This window comes from Canis lupus, chromosome X, assembly GCF_011100685.1.
Source record: "Canis lupus familiaris isolate Mischka breed German Shepherd chromosome X, alternate assembly UU_Cfam_GSD_1.0, whole genome shotgun sequence".
In the NCBI taxonomy this organism is placed as follows: Eukaryota; Metazoa; Chordata; class Mammalia; order Carnivora; family Canidae; genus Canis; species Canis lupus.
The window spans coordinates 60,644,946-60,662,431 of NC_049260.1; the positions used below are offsets into that span (position 1 = coordinate 60,644,946).

General features: G+C 37.4%; 1 protein-coding gene across 2 annotated transcripts in view; it reads right to left on the bottom strand.

Moving 5' to 3' along the window:
* CYSLTR1 (cysteinyl leukotriene receptor 1) overlaps positions 1-11,090 on the bottom strand; it is a 50,821-nt gene extending 39,731 nt beyond the window's left edge. For both annotated transcript variants that reach the window (XM_038586537.1, XM_038586538.1), the window contains exon 1: positions 10,797-11,090. The gene's annotated coding sequence lies outside the window, so the exon portion shown is untranslated. The remainder of the gene's footprint in view (positions 1-10,796) is intronic.
* Between the last annotated feature and the right edge of the window lie 6,396 nt (positions 11,091-17,486).

The window sequence follows — 17,486 nt, forward strand, 5'->3', positions numbered from 1 at the left end:
TGTCTGGGTTGTCTGCCTACCTGGCAGCACATTGTATATGCGTTCTACCCTAGGCAGGCAAACTGAGTTTTAAAACTGCAAGCTTTAGGGACTAAGTATCATGGGGACCCATACTGGTCCTCTGGGGGAGGGTGTTGCCATGCTGTGTGTGATGCACGTTTGTCCCAGAAGGGCAGTGATACCAAAGTGCAGAGGCCTGGAGTTTGGAATAAAGCAAAGCAAAGAGCCAGTGTTCAGGTTAACTGCCCTCAGTAGGTGTTTCTGCTCCTATGCTAAGGGGCAGAGGAGGGTAATGCCTCCTGCTTGCTCTTTTGTCTCCAGAGAGGCAATGCCATCTCTCGAAGATGCACTGCAAGAAGGGGGAACTGTCTTTCCCAGTGTGTTCCAGGGGATTCTCAGATTTCATCATCTGCTATGGGCTATCTGCCCTCCTACTCCACAGGAATAGTGCAGCGCCCTCAAGGTTCCACACAAGCCATGCCATGTATCTGTAAAACTCCAGTCTTTGAACCTTACTGGTTGTAAATCTCATGAAAATCAGCCCCTCTTGTTTTCCCAGTTAATGGTTTTGGAAGTGTTTTCCTTGTGTGATCCCCTATATGCTCCTCACTCTCTCTTTTTCTCTTTCTCTTTATTTCTATTTACCCTCTCCCTGTGACCAGGGCTCTCTTCCTTTCACAGCACCTGTGATCTATTTCTCTGTCAAATCACATCTCTGTACCTCCTACCTTCCACAGTGTGGCCTCTACTTTCCCTCTATTTTTTCAGTTTGTTCTGTCAGTCCTCAGATTGATTTCATGGGTATTCAGAATGATTTGATATTTACTTAGTTGTGTTTGTGGGATGAGGCAAGCCTAGGGTCCTCCTACTCTTGGCTCCTGCTCCTAAGTTTGGATAGTTTCTTACATGTGAGTCAAGAAATCTACTGTTTTATTGAATTTAGAACTAAAAAGAAAGAAGGAAAGGATAAAAGAAAGGAAGGAAGGAAGGATGAACGAATGAACGAAAGAAAGAAGAGGGATCCCTGGGTGGCGCAGCGGTTTGGAGCCTGCCTTTGGCCCAGGGCGCAATCCCGGAGACCCGGGATCGAATCCCACGTCAGGCTCCCGGTGCATGGAGCCTGCTTCTCCCTCTGCCTGTGTCTCTGCCTCTCTCTCTCTCTCTCTCTCTCTGTGACTATCATAAAAAAATTTAAAAAAAAAGAAAGAAAGAAGAGAGAGAGAAAGAAAAAGAACAGACTAGGTATACGTGTGGAAAGCAAGCTTTAATTTGTTCATAAATGAGCAGTGAGGAAGTGGCTCTCACTAACACCATCTTGATCATGCATTCTCCATTCTCAGAGTCTCCTGATTGCCTAGAGGAGCAAATATAAATTTCTTCCCACTATTCTGTACTAAATTTCTTCTTAAAATCTCTTCTGTTACTGTAAATCTGTTAGCATAATATCAATTTTGCTTCTCTAAGGTGTATTCAATTGTTTGAAGAATTCTACCGGTGATATCTGGGCACTCTTTACCATATGAAATGACAGGACAAAAAGTAACTTAGCTGTGTCCTAGTTTTTAGGCTTTCATGAGGATGTGGAACCAGACATGATCACAGAGTGTGGTACACTGGAGTTTAAGATTTCAGTCGTGTGATAATAAATGAGGCTCTGAGTGTGGCCATAGAATGAGTAGGTAAGGTGGAATGCGAATGGATGTTCTAGATAAGGAGGTCAAGAAATTTGAAGTCAGTTTACTAGGTTGGTTGTTTATATGAAAGGTGAAGATACAAAGGTGATAGCAGGGTTTAGGGTAGAGAGGGAGACTATAAGCCAAATGCTAAATTATTCAGTGAATTAAGAAAAAATAACTAGGAGGTCAATAGATGGTGATATTAATAAGGAAGATTAAAGGGTGGCATAGGTGAATGGCATTTGCCTTATGGTAGAAGAGTAATGGTTAAACTTGGCACTAGAAAGCCAGAAGACATCCAACAGTCTCTTGAGGTCTCACAGTAGATGGGATGTAGAAAAATAAGCAGTTTACTTTTGATGGGGAGGATCAGGTTTCACATAAGGCAATGAGGTGGTGGGAGAATTATTTGAAGAGATTTGGGATAAGGAAAGGAGGCTCTCAAGGGCATAGTGAAGAGAGGGTTAGTAGAAAGGTTAGATGTGGAAGGAAGAAGTAAGAGGGGTAAGTACAGGGTATTCTCAGGATGTTAGAACCTTGGAGAGCAGTTGAGCACAGTGGCCAATGGTTCAACTAGAGTATTCAGTTTTGTATTTCTGCTCCTTTTTATTTTTTCTTATAGTACTTTGTATATTTACAAAGTAAATATACTCTACTCTTATATATATACTTATATATACTTATATATACTTATACTCTATACTTAGTAGAGTGATAATCTCTACTACTGAATTATAGACTTTTTTGAGGACAAAGACCAGATCCAATTAATATGAATAGTTTCTATAAAACTTAGCAAGGAACATTACACTTTTTGCTCAATGAATGTGTTGAATCAGACAAACTCATTTCAAAATTGTTTTATTGAATCACCTTAGTGTATAGTTCTTTTATTATATTACTTCTTATTTTTCCTTTGGTGTAACTTTTGAAACAGGAACAGGAATTTTTCTCAGAATATTTTACCAAAGCAAAAAAATTAATAAGGACAACTTTGTATGAGAGCTAAATTTAAACTGATTGTTTCTCCTCCAACTAAAGTGATACACAAGTCTGGCAGCAGAATTATGACTTACTGTAAATCAACTGAAAGTGAAACCAGTAAGTTCACCTAGATTGCAAGTTCCTTGAAAACAGGGGCCATATCTTTATGTTTTATTTTTCCCATTTTACTTCCTATTTTATACTTCCCCAGTTTTCTTCTAGAGTGGTTAGCATAGTACTTTGCATACATGGCAGGAACATAATTAATGTCTGGAGAGATTCTATGCCATTCTTTAAAAAAATTATATTATTCAGCCATGTCAGCAGAATGTGCCTTTTTGTTATTCCAAGAAGTGTAGTACGAGGCAGAAGTGATCTTTAAAATCCTGTTCCAATGGACTTCTACATGTGAAAAAATGAAACCTGGGAATGTGAGTGGAGTGGTGATGACTTGCTCAAGAGCATATGGTTAATGGCAGGGCTGGAACTAAAACCCAGGCATTACAAACTTCAGTCCAGTTCTGCTACCACACTGCTACTTTTCTTTTTGGTCTCCCTTCATCAGTGATAGGTTTTTCAGATAGACAATTGAGGTTGTTAGTGTATCCAAGGTCTCTGATATGCAAATGTTTGATGTTTAGCTCTTTGCTTCTCTCTTTCCCTTGAATAACTATCAACTCCCATGGTTTAAAAAGACCACTTTCATGTGGATGACTCAAATGTCTGTCTCACCCACAAACTACTCACCTGAACTTTAGTCTCATTTTCAACTGCCTATAAGATTGCTCTTCTTGGATCTTAGGCTTTTTTCTCAATTTTAACATGCTTAAAGACATATATATTATCTTCCCTCCCAAATAAACTGTTCCAACTGACTTTTATTTATTTTTCATTAACATTAAACGTCTTCCAGTTACTTCAGCAAATATGATCAGGGTAGACATATTTGATCTTCTTTGACCTCATTCCTCATGTGTGAACTCAATGTTCTATTGATTATTATTTTACAGTATCTCCTGGCCTTCTCCCACCAACTTAGATCAGGTTCCTTATCATGCCTTGTCTACTTGAGGATACTCAAACTATGTATCCTCTTTCACCCTTACATGGTCAAAGGGGTGAACTTGGCAAATTTCTACATATACTCCAAGATTCAAGTTGAAGTTGTTATTCTTTACAAATGTTCCCTTGTTCATGGTTCTATTATTTATTACAGGGCTGTAATCACTCTTTTTGATTGCATGTCTGACATACCCATTTAGACAGTGGCCCTATTAATGACAGTGAGTCAGTTTATTCAGTTCTGCTTTCTTCCTCTCATAATTGAGCAACTTTGAAAGAATAATTGTGGTAGTAGGTGCTTTTGAGAAATACAGTATTTGATTTCCCAAGGTGTGGGTCTAGGGAGGTGGAGGTAGAAACAAGCTTTTGATGTGGAAGCATTGGTGCTATTGTGCAGGCATCTAGAAAATGGCATAAAGTGGGAGTGAAATATAGACTTCACTAGCAGGGTAAAGTCTATTAAAAAGAAATCTGAAAAATCAGGTGTAGTATAGAGGACCGTGACCTCTGGATGAACACTACAAATCACTGGAAAAGAAAGTAAGGGGAGTGAAGCAGATGAATCCACACATTTAAGAAACTAAAGAAGGCAAAGGGCTTAAAACAAAAAAAGCAAAAGTAGTTTGTTGGGGCTGAAGCAACTTTGGAGGAATAACTGTGTGGTATTGGTTTCAAAGTGGTGTAGGTCAGAGATTGATGAGAATCCAAAGACCCAAGGATGTGTCTGACTATAAGGTTTGGGTGAAACTGATGATGAGTGTTTTTTAATTGACTCAACAGGAGCAACTGAAAGATTAAATCAGTACTTGGATGGAATTTTATGATTGTACTAAATTTGATGCCTCCCCCAAGACTTCCTTTACCTTTCTAGTAAATGCTAGCATGCACCGGATGGTCTGTATCTGTTGGATGATTGCCAACAGGGATGGGGAGATGAGGGCAGGGCTAAAGCAGAAGAGGAAGTGGGGGAGGTTGTGACTTGGGGCTCAGTCTTCTAAAGCAGATACTTCTGCTGAGCAGTGGCAAGATGCAGGAAACTTGTTTTTCATGAAATTACAGCTCAAAGGGGCCCTACTTTTATTTGGCCAACTCCCCAGTGCCCTTTTTGCTATCCTCCATGTACCTTATTGTCAAATGGAGAAAGTTATTTGTGATGCTTATCCTGTAAAGGTAAGCTCAGGGAGGTGAGAGATAATTTTTCCCCAGCTTTATTGAGGTGTAATTGACAAATAAAATTGCAAGATATTTAAAGTGTACAACTTGATATCAAAGTACACACACACACACACGTTGCGAAGGGATTTCCCCCCAATCAAGTTAATAAGCTGGGACAATGTTTTATTAATGTTTTGATACAACAAGTGTTTGTTGAATGGATGAATAATAAATAGGAGAATGAGCAAATATAACTGTTTTGTAAAATATAAAGCAGTATACAATTGTAAATTTTTATGAATCTGTTTCCTACTAATACTAAGCTCAGCTCAGGTTCCGCTTCCTGACACTTACTTTGACCACCCCATTCTTTTATTTGTTTATTTTTAATTTTTTTATTGGAGTTCAATTTGCCAACATATAGTATAACACCCAGTGCTCATCCCGCCAAGTGCCCCCCTCAGTGCCCATCACCCAGTCACCCCAACCCCTTACCCACGTCCCTTTCCACTACCCCTTGTTTATTTCCAGAGTTAGATGTCTCTCATGTTTTGTCACCCTCACTGATATTTTCACTCATTTTCTCTCCTTTCCCTTTATTTCCTTTCATTAATTTTTATATTCCCCAAGTGCATGAGACCATATAATGTTTGTCCTTCTCTGGTTGACTTATTTCATTCACCATAATACCCTCCAGTTCCATCCATGTCAAAGCAAATGGTGGGTATTTGTCGTTTCTAATGGCTGAGTAATATTCCATTGTGTACATATACCACATCTTCTTTATCCATTCATCTTTCGATGGACACCAAGGGTCCTTCCACAGTTTGGCTATTGTGGACATTGCTGCTATAAACATTGGTGACCACCCCATTCTATACTCCTATCTCTCTTCTTTCAACTTGAATTATGTTTATCACCGGTACCAATTATATGTCAGTCAGTATTCTACTATCTTGTAGCTTGTAATGTGTAAGAATCTTCTTTCCCTAGGTAGATTGTGAATTCCTAAGCTCTGTGAACCAATAAGCTCGCTTATCACAAACTTTTGGACATAGAAAATGTGCAATAAATGTTTATTGAGTGAATGGCCATAATTGGAGCAAAGCTACATGTCCTCTATCAGGTTTTAATCTATAAACAACCAAGCTTGCAGTAATAATTTCAGTGGCTTTATTCCATGGCAATAAATAATTTTGGAGAAGGGAGTAGAAAGACCAACCTGTCATCACAGTAGCCTTATTATCCAATAATTAGCTTTTAAACTTGGCATTTCCATGAAAATGCTTAACAGCATTTGCACTGGTATTAGAAAGTACAGGGGAGTCAATACTGCATTGTTGACAACTCAAAGATGTTTTTTCTCAGATAGCTTATTTATTGATAAGGGGCGAACATTATATCAATCAAATTGGGACACTCTTGTCAGACAGCTGGATTCCAAACCAAAGAAAGAGTTGAGCCTGAAAAGAACCTGGACTGTGGCATTCAGAGCTAATGACACAGTGTGTCCCTTTACATAATACTATGACACAAATGTTTTATCCTGTATAATCAGAATAAAGTGATGCATGAAAACAGACTTGAAGGGAAATGCAAGTCGCAAAATAGCAATAGAGGTATTAAGGAGTGCATGAGTGTTTGTGGGACTGCACAGTCACAAAATAGCAATAGAGGTATTAAGGAGTGCATGAGTGTTTGTGGTAGAAGATAGTTCTACCCTTAGTCTGAGTGATAGAAATATGTTACAGACAGCTTATATGCTTTTGAACTTTTTGTAAAGCATTAACTAGAGGGTCTACTTTCTGAGAGGGATACTTGTTCTCTACCAAATTACCAGCAACTTGGAATCCACCTAAGTTCTGAGGCCATTGCTCACAGTTGATTCTGAGGCCTGTATCTAACTTCTTGGAATTTAGATGCCTGGATCTTAGAAGCAGGATAATTGTTCTCTAGGGGACTGCCTTGTATTGAAGGCCTTTGTCTTAAGTAAGAATTCAAATTCAGATTAAACATAATAGGTAACTAATTTGGAATGAAAAGAAGCTTTTTATATTTTCTGAGGCCTGAACTTCCTAGGGACTTTACAATAAGTATATAAGATGTGTCAGAGATGTTTTAGTGTTGTCATTGTTAGCTTAATTCCACTTAATGCTAAATCCATGACAACACAAGGACAACCGTATGTAAAAACAAAGTTAATCTGAGATAGAGGAGAAATCTCAGTAAGTCTTACATGTTAGATTTCTCAAAATGTGATTCCAAATTGGATTTTTTCTTTCCTTTTTAAAGAGGGATTGATAAAAAATAAAAGAAAGCCTGAATGTTCCAGGGGATTCTGAGTCTAGACTTCAGCTCCTTTTCCTTTTCCATTAGCTACATTTAAGTAGAAGCTCAAATGTCTGGGATGTATTGATTACACAAACACTGTAAATATGGTAATGATATTTTATTCATCAAAAGGAAAATCAACTCTAAGTGTTCAAGGGTCTATGTTTACTCTTCTGTTTTGTCTCTTTCCCCTTATTTCTGCCAGGACCCCTCTCTTACTAACTTTTCTCAAACATTTAAAGATTTTTCTCTCTATTTTTCTCTCCTAAATACAGAAGAAAAACTGGTGGCCCCCAAAAAGAGGAATTATTATGGAATAGGGTGGAATGGGATGAAATGAGGAAGCAGGGTAGATGAATTCTGTAGTGTTTATACAGTGGTCTTTTCTACCAAATATGAAGAATTACCAGTTGAAAGCAAAAGTAATTATAATCGGCACCAGTACTGTAACATGAATTAACAGAACAAAGATGTCTGGATTTATTGAATCAGGTTAATGGCTTACTTTGTTGCCTTTTCTGTAAGGATGAGGATGTACTACCACCTGCTATGAGTACATCAGACTTCTTAGCAGTTGTATTTCCTCAATGCAAATGAACAAATTGGCATTCACATTGAGGCTTGCACAGGTATGGTAGAATTAGTGGTAATCAGAAGGTTGGCTCCTACTTACATCTTAAAAGTAGGATAAGATTGCTGATGCTTACTTTGAGTGAGGTCCCTGTTTAAAGGTGCAATATTGGGAGCAGAAAGTAACAGGGTCTACTCCCTCTACATGCAATCAGTCTTGTTATGTGTCTTATTCTCCTAGAGTGGAATTTAAACAAAATCTTTTTGGATGGTGGTTTTTATTTTCAAGTTGCTTTCATATTTATCATTTTAGCAGATCTGAAAAATATCTCTATAAGCTCATTATTGCATTGGATATATGAGGAAATCAAGAAATAACTTGCTAGAGAACATATAGCTGATTAAAAGGCAAATCTAGGAGGAAGTCCCAGTTATCCAGGCCCAGTTTCCTTCCCATTGAAATCTATGCAGGAAGGTAGTTTAAAGATGCAGAGTTTATGACAGAGTCCAATTTGAAAGATACTTGAAGCAAAATATCTCCTTGCTTATTTATATTAGAAAAACTTAATAGTTATTCGGTGCTCATGGTATGTCTAAGGCACTATGCTAGTTACTATTGGGGAGATGAAGTTTAAAAGAACAAATAACCTAATACTTTCTTCCAAAACTCTTGGTATATTTTGCAGAGAAGAATTTTATTTCTGTGGCTCTTAATTCTCAGGACTTCTTTCTCTTAACCAAAAGTGTATGAACTGTATAGGTTTCAGCCCTTGGTCATCTGTTAGATTTGTTTTCTCTAGAATGAGCCAATCTTATGGCATTGGCTGTTACACTCCTCAGATTTAACTTTGGCCTCTACCATTTACCCATCTTTCATATTCAGGGCCATTGTTTCCAATCATCCATAAGACATTATTTCTTGGAATTTTTGCCATCTCCTTAAACTCAATAGGTCAAAAACAGAACTCATCATGTCCTACACTCCACACTTCCATTCCCAAATTACCTAATTCTATGAATAGTAGTAGCAACACTGCCCAGATACCACAGGTTCAAAATTTCAGGGACAGATCTGACTTTCCTATGCTGCCTATATCTAATCACTCACCAACTTCTCCATATCCTAGATATTATTTTAGGCCTATCTCATTTTTTCCTCCTCTATGAAACCTTCTCCACTTAACCCAGCCCACTTCTCTCTTTCTTCTCTAAACTCATTAACCATTACAAATATAACACTGGTTTACTGTCTCATATTTTTATGTTCTGTGGGTCTTGTATGCCCACCAATATTGTAAATTCCCCAACGGCAGGAACTACATTTTACTTTTGTGCCACATAATGTGTTGAGCTTAACTGACACTTGCTTAACTGGATTACAACAGATTTGAGATTTTTTTTCAGATTTGAGATTTTTAATAAGAACATAAGAAATAACAAAATGGATCAAAGTAGAGGTCTATGCAGAGCTAAATTATTTAAGGGATTATGATAATTAGCTTTCATGGCATCAAATCCACAAGATTAGATATGTTTTTTAAGGATCAGTGCCCTCCTTTTAATACCTTATTAGCCAGTGATACTGCACAGGCAAATTTATAATTTTATGTACCATGGTAGAATCTTGCTTTTATGCCAGACAAATACTTCTTAAACACATCAAAAGTTTGATTAAGGTAAGAGAGAGAAAGTAGAAAAAATGAAATTGATGATTCTGGGCTAGGAAGACACTAAAATGCTGGGTTTGTACTGGACTCAACCTGAAAACTTTCTTTAACCTATTCTGTTTGGGTTCACTGACTCCCAGGGTGATTTATGCTATTTGCAGGAATTAATTAACTAGTGCAGTCATTTAAATATTATGGGGATCTGGGGAGCAGTTTATATTAAGTGTATATTAAAGACATAAATGTAGTACCTGAGGTCATTTATTTTCTATATAAACAGAGACCACTTTTAGTTCTAATTAGGCAAGTAAGAGTAAAACAATAGAAAATATTTTTGAATGATTGCAATAGATACTATAAACAAAATTATCTAGAAGCAAATTTCGCTAATATATTTGAAAACTATGCAGCCTCAAGTCCTGGTTTACTTACATTTTGTTTTAGAATACTCAGTACATAAATACATGATGTCATGGCCTCTTTCTAGTCTTCAAAACAATCAGAGCACTGAAGGGCAGAACTACTAAATTTAAGGATTTTCCCCCTTTTCTCTAAGGATGGTACTCACCAATCCATTTGTTTACCCTTGAAAAGAGCTGCTTTGCTGCTAAGTAGAATTATGCTCCTGGCCAAAGATTTTGATCGAAATGTATGAAGTGTTGGCTCTGCATAGACCTGGTCTATGTCAGATATGTCTAAGTTATTAAATAGATCATGCAATTTCCTTATATTCATTTATAGTTGTGAGAGCTATCTATTTGCAGTAGCTAGTTACAACTTGTCGATTTCTAGTTGTATGGTGTTTGTTAGAAAATTTGTTAATGCCTCTATTTCCTTATTTGCAAAACAGGGATTGTCATACTTACTCTGTATAAAATGCAGGATGTTGAGAGGTTCAAGTAGGATAATGAATGTGAAAGTACTTTGTAAATATACCAGGTCATTCTTCACTATTTGTTTAACTTTTATCAGTCACTATTTTCTTTCCACAATGAAGGACACCATCACAACAGATTAGAGAAATCTCACTGAGCCCTTAAAATAGGATTCTAAAGTATGTCTTATATCTCTAACTTAATTGTGAAGGTGCTGGAGGCTTGGGTAGTGTCCCCTCTATATTTTGCCACATCGAGCCCCTAGCAGAAGCACTAAGCAATAATTGTTGACAGACTGATTAGATTATCAAATATCTGGCCAATAAATAAAGGAGAGAGAATTCACGGTAGCAGCCTAATTGAAAGCAGGCAAGGCAGATTAGTTATCCCTAAACTGGGAATTTGCTAAAATCTGCCGATAGCAGAATTTTACTACATACTGTTTTAGTCATAGCAATTGAAACATCAAATCTTACCTGCTACCTTCAAGATTGAGAGTTTGGGGTCCTTTTGCATTTATTCTGAGAAGCAAGCTCCAAGTCTTCATTAAATCCAATCTACCCGTCCCTTGTAGAGCTAAACTTCTTGGTGAGCTGTACAATGAATCTGAATACCCTGAAGGGCCTCAAAGCACACTCCATTTACAGAGTGCCTGTTCTTTAGGCAAGCTTCTTTGAAAAGATGAGTTGCTGCAATTTTCAAGAAGAAAGAGGCAAGGGCACATATGCTAGCCAGTGTACAGATTCTTCTTCCGCTTTTCAGATTAGTCCTCAAACTGTAAAGCACGCCTGTTTGACTTTTCTGGTGCAAAGTGGGGGAGGGGAGGGTAGAGGGAAGGAGGAAGAATAGAAACTGGAGACTTGCAAGTTGTTGTGTATATAAATAAGCTTTTATGCTTAGCTCCAGCAACATAATCCTCAGGAAATCTTGTAGCTGCTCTGAGATAGGAAGCAGGAATGAGTATACTCTGTTCAGCTTAGTTCTCTCTAATTTTTATGGTTAGAGTATTTGTAGGTGGAGAAAGACAATCTTACCAGTATATGCTAATCTAACTGCCATTATGTGAAACTTGATTTTAGGCAAAAGAAATTTCACTCCCCCCCCCCTTTCTCTGTCTCTCTTTCCTTTATTACACTTGTGGCTCTATCCACATTCTAAAGAGCCTTTTTCTTTTTGGTGCCTTATGTTCTGGAAAATAATTTTCTTAGTTTGAGTTTCATTTCACAAAATCCCCATAACAGACATTGCCTCCACTAGATTAAAGGTAGTTTTGTTTCTGTCACACCGGCAATGACCTGGAATCAGTGGGCTTGCTGTCAGTGGTCCTGTGTTAGGAGTTTGGAAGGCAGGTAAATACTCATAGATTTTGGCTAGGCTCTGGGGTGTTGGAATAATGAGATGCTCTGTCTGTCTTCTGGAGAATAAGGATATAGCAGTCTGCTAGGTCTTGATTGGAACTTGGGGTGGCACCTTGATGTTATGAACAAAATGGATGAGACCCTGGTGTGAGTTGATTACATCAATTATATAGAGTTAAATAAAGGTGGACTATATGGGGATGGGTATAAGTAAGTTCACTTTAACACCTTTTAAACATGGTCCCATAACTACTAATTAATAATTAATTAGGTACTCAGTAAAACATGAGCTCAGCAATATAGCCCACTGGCTTGCTACTTGCTCCAGAAACAAAGACATTTACCCAAACTTTGCATCTGTAGGTACCTGAATTATATTACAGGAAACCTGAGGCCAGGGAACTAAGAATTTTGAAATCTTCTTTTTGTTTCATAGAATTCTTAGTTTTGGTGGTTGATGGAGGAAAAGGCCATCCAAGTAAATTTAAGGGGGAGATAATATTTGGATCCAAGACCAGACTCTTTAATCCTCCCCTGGGGAGTTTTACTAACTAAAGTGACAGTATAACTGGAATTTCTTCAGCTGAGTTTGGATTCTTAGAGACCAAGGGAAAAGGTAATAAGGGAGGCAGAGGATGAGTTGTCACTTCCCTTCTAGACTGGACTTTTACAGTCATCTTGAGCTATGGTGGAAAAGAAGTTTATACTCAGGTAAGGAAGAAAAGAGAGAGGGGTTATATATTTGATCTTCAAGATAGGACCACAATAGTTGTGACAGAGAGGGGATGCCCTGTGCTGATTCTGTGTGCTCCCCTACTTATCTCTTTCCTTAACTCCTTCTCTGCTTCCTGAGTGATGGGAAGGACAGTGCCCCACCCATACCCATTTGGATCTTTCCCCTGTATAGCTGCATCAATTTATACCATGTTTGATATAATTGAGAGCATATTACTTATCTTCTTCCTTCACATTTCCATCTTTTATCCTCCTTTCTGTTATCTTCATCACATAATCTAGTATCTGTCATCTCAGGATATGGTAAAATGCTCAAGCTGTTGCCTCTCTGCTGCTTTCTCACTATTCGTTCCCATTTTCCCAGACTCTTTCAGTTCTTACTTTACTACTGAGTTGGAAAATATCAAGTAGGGAATGGTAAGGAAGAGGGGAAATAACATGCAATTGGATGGGGGCTCTCTCTTAGTGAAGTAGGACTTTGGAGAAGGATTTTCATTCATATGACATTCATACATTAACTATGAGCCAGAAGATTCATAGCTTACATGGGCTCACAGAGCTGAAAACTGACCTTAAAATCATTTTGTTCAGACTTTTTATTCAATTGAATTCCCAAGGGTATCACAGGTCTAATTAATGATTCTGTCCCAAGCTGTTAGCTTACTGACTTATTTGGTATGTCAAATAAATAAATCTAGTCCAACTCTCTTATATTTCAGATGAGAAAACTGAAGCCAGAGAGAGAGACTGTCTCAAGATGTATTCATTTTACCACTAAATCAAGAGGAATCATATTTTTTCCTTCCAGAACTGAAATTGTTTCACAATCAATAGTAATGACACTTTTGAAGGGAAGATAAAGTGTTACTATACTCATAGCACACTGATATACACACATGTACGTTCATTCACAAAGACTGGGATGCCTTTGATTCATCCTTTCATTTGAGCTTATGGAAACTCAGATACAATAAAATATCAGTCTAAATACCATATGATTTCACTCATATGTGAAATATAAGAAATAATGAAAGCAATTATAAGGGAAAGGAGGGGAAGTGAGTGGGAAAAATTAGAGAGGGAGGCAAACCATGAGAGACTCGTAACTCTGGGAAATAAACAAATGGTTGTGCAAGGGGAGGTGGGTTGGAGGATGGGGTAACTGGGTGATGGGCACTGAGGAGGGCACTTGATGGGATGAGCATTGGGTGTTATACTGTATGTTGGCAAATTGAATTTAAATAAAAAAGTAAATAAAAAGGGGGAACTTGATGTAATAAGTACTGGGTGTTCTATGCAATTGATGAATCACTAAATTCTGCCTCTGAAATTAATAATACACTATATGTTAACTAAATTGAAATTAAATAAAAAATAAAAAAACAATCTAGCTGTGAAAATATGGCTTTGAACACTTTCCCTCCTCCTGCCTCAGGTCTACCCCATGAGTATAAAGAAATCTGGATTATCATTTCTGGAGAGGTCAGGGTACATTAACAATTTCAGATAAGTTTGAATGAAACCTGTTGAACAGAATAGCATAGACCACCTAGGACAGATTGTACAGATCATTGAAGTCAACATCCCTACATTATTCTTGCTGTTCAATATGGTAGCCACTAGCCATGTGTGGTTATTTAAACTAAACTGTAAATTAATAAAAAAATAAAATAAAATAAAATAAAATAAAATAATAAAATAAAATAAAATAAAATAAAATAAAATAAAATAAAATAAAATAAAATAATTCTGTCCTTCAATTACACTAGCCACCTTTGAGTTACTCATGGCCACATGTTATCCAGTGCATTGAACATCAAAGATTTAAAATAGATTTTAATCATAATCAATGATGACAAACTGGGACCTTCTCCCATAAAGTTAAGAACAAGATAAAGATGTCTACTCTCACCACTTTTATTTTTTTCATTTATTTTTTTCATTCGATTTTATTTAACTTCGATTTGCCAACATGTAGTATAACACCCAGTGCTCATCCCATCAAGTGCCCTCCTCAGTGCCCGTCAACCAGTTACCCCAACCTCCTGCCTACCTTCCCTTCTGCAACCCTTTGTTTCCCAGAGTTAGGAGTCTCTCATGTTTTGTCTCCCTGTCTATTTTTCCTACTCAGTTCCCCTCCTTTCCATTATAATCCCTTTAACTATTTCTTATATTAGCCATATGAGTGAAGCCATAAGATGATGGTCTTTCTCCGATTGACTTATTTCATTCAGCATAATACTCTTCAGTTCCATCCAGATCAAAGCAAATGGTGAATATTCATCCTTTCTAATGGCTGAGTAATATTCCATTGTATACATAGACCACATGTTCTTTATCCATTCATCTGTCGAAGGGCATCATGGTTCCTTCCACAGTTTGGCTATTGTGGACATTCCTGCTATGAACAATGGGGTGCAGGTATCCCAGCATTTCACTACATCTGTATCTTTGGGGTAGATACCCAGTAGTGCAATTGCTGGGTCATACGGTAGTTCTATTTTTAAGTTTTTGAGGAACCTCCACACTGTTTTCCAGAGTAGCTGTACCAATTTGCATTCCCACCAACATGCAAGAGGGTTCCCCTTGCTCCACATCCTCTCTACCATTTGATGTTTCCTGTCTTGTTAATTTTCATCATTCTCACTGGTGTGAGGTGGTATCTCATTATGGTTTTGATTTGTACTTCCCCGATGGCAAGTGATGTGTAGCATTTTCTCATGTGCTTGTTGGCCACGCATAGGTCTTCTTTGGTGAAATGTCTGCTCATGTCTTCTTCCAATTTCATGACTGGATTGTTTGTTTCTTGGGTGTTGAGTTTAGTAAATTCTTTATAGATCTTGGATACTAGCCTTTTATCTGATATGTCATTTGCAAATATCTTCTGCCATCCTGTCTTTTAATATTATTGACTATGTCTTTTGCTGTGCAGAAGTTTTTATCCTGATTAAGTCCCAATTGTTCATTTTCGCTTTTGTTTCCTTTGCCTTTAAAGCTGTATCCTGCAAGAAGTTACTGTGGTGAAGGTTCAAAATCCTCTAGGATTTATTATTTATTTATTATTTATTTTATTTATTTTTTGTATATTTTTTATAGGAGTTCAATTTGCCAACATATAGCATAACACCCAGTGCTCATCTCATCAAGTGTCCCCCTCAGTGCCCGTCACCCAGTCACCCCATCCCCGGCCCACCTCTCCTTCTGTTACCCCTAGTTCATTTCCTGGAGTTAGGAGTCTCTCACGTCTGTCACCCTGTCTGATATTTCCCACTCATGTAAGATTTTGATTGATTCTTCTCTCACATTTAGATATTTCATCAATTTTGAGTTTATCTTTGTATATGGTATAAGAGAATGATCTAGTTTAATTCCTCTGCATGTGGCTATTCAATTTTCCCAGCACCATTTATTGAAGAGATTGTCCTTCCAGTGGATAGTCTTTCCTGCTTTGTCGAATATTAGTTAACCATAGAGTTGAGGAACCATTTCTGGGTTCTCTATTCTGTTCCATTGATCTGTGTCTTTTTTGTGCCTGTACTACACTGTCTTAAGGATCACAGCTTTGTAATACAGCTTGAAATCAGACACTGTGATGCCCCCAGAATTGTTTTTCTCTTTCAATGTTCCTCTGGCTATTCGGGGTCTTTTTGATTGCATACAAATCTTAAGATTATTTGTTCCAACTCTCTGAAGAAAGTCCATGGTATATTGATAGGGATTGCATTAAACGTGTAAATTGCCCTGGGTAGCCTAGACATTTTCACAATATTTATTCTTCCAATACATAAGCATGGAATGTTTCTCCATCTCTGTCTTCCTCAATTTCTTTCAGAGGTGTTCTGTAGTTTTTAGGGTATAAATCCTTTACCTCTTTGGTTAAGTTTATTCCTAAGTATCTTATGGTTTTGCATGCAATTGTAAATGGGACTAACTCCTCAATTTCTCTTTGTTCAGTCTCATTGTTAGTATATAGAAATGCCACTGATTTCTGTGCATTTATTTTGTATCTTGCCAATTCCTGAATTGCTGTATGAGTTATAGCAATCTTGGGGTGGAGTCTTTTGGGTTTTCTATGTACAGTATCATGTCATTGGTGAAGAGGGAGAGATCGACTTCTTCTTTGCCAATTTGAATGCTTTTATTTCTTTTTGTTGTCTGATTTCTGAGGCTAGAATTTCTAATATTATGTTGAACAACACTGGTAAAAGTGGAAATCCCTGATGTGTCCTTGGCCTTAAGGGAGAAAACTCTGAATTTTCCGCTATTAAGAATGATATTCACTGTGGGCTTTTCATAGATGGCTTTTAGGATATTGAGCTATGTTCCCTCTATCCTTATATTGTGGAGAGTTTTAATCAAGAAACAATACTGTATTTTGTCAAATTCTTTTTCTGCATCAATTGGGAGGATCTTATGTTTTTTGTACTTTCTATTATTAATGTGATCTATCACTTTGATTGTTTTACCAGTGTTGAACTACCTTTGCATCCTGGGGATAAATCCCACTTGGTCATGGCGAATAATCTTCTTAATGTATTGTTGGATCCTATTGGCTAGTATCTTGTTGAGAATTTTTGCATCCTTGTTTATCTGGGGTATTGGTCTATAATTCTCCTTTTTCATGGAGTCTTTGTCTGGTTTTGGAATCAAGGTGAAGCTGGCCTCATAAAACAAATTTGGAAGTACTGTGTCCCTTTCAGTCTTTCAAAACTGCTTTAATAGCATAGGTAATATTTCTTCTGTAAATGTTTGATAGATTTCCCCTGAGAATCCATCTGGCCCTGGACTTTTTAGTGTCTTGGGAGGTTTTTGATGACTGCTTCAATTTCCTTGCTGGTTATCGGCCTGTTCAGGTTTTCTATTTCTTCCTGTTCCAGTTTTGGTAATTTGTAGTTTTCCATAAAAGCATCCATTTCTTCTAGATTGCCTAATTTGTTAGCATACAGCTGCTCATAAAGTTTTTAAAATCATTTCCTTGGTATTGGTTGTGATATCTCCTCTTTCATTTGTGATATTATTAATTTGAGTTTTTCACATTTTGTTTGGCTAGTGGTTTGCCTCTCTTATTAACTC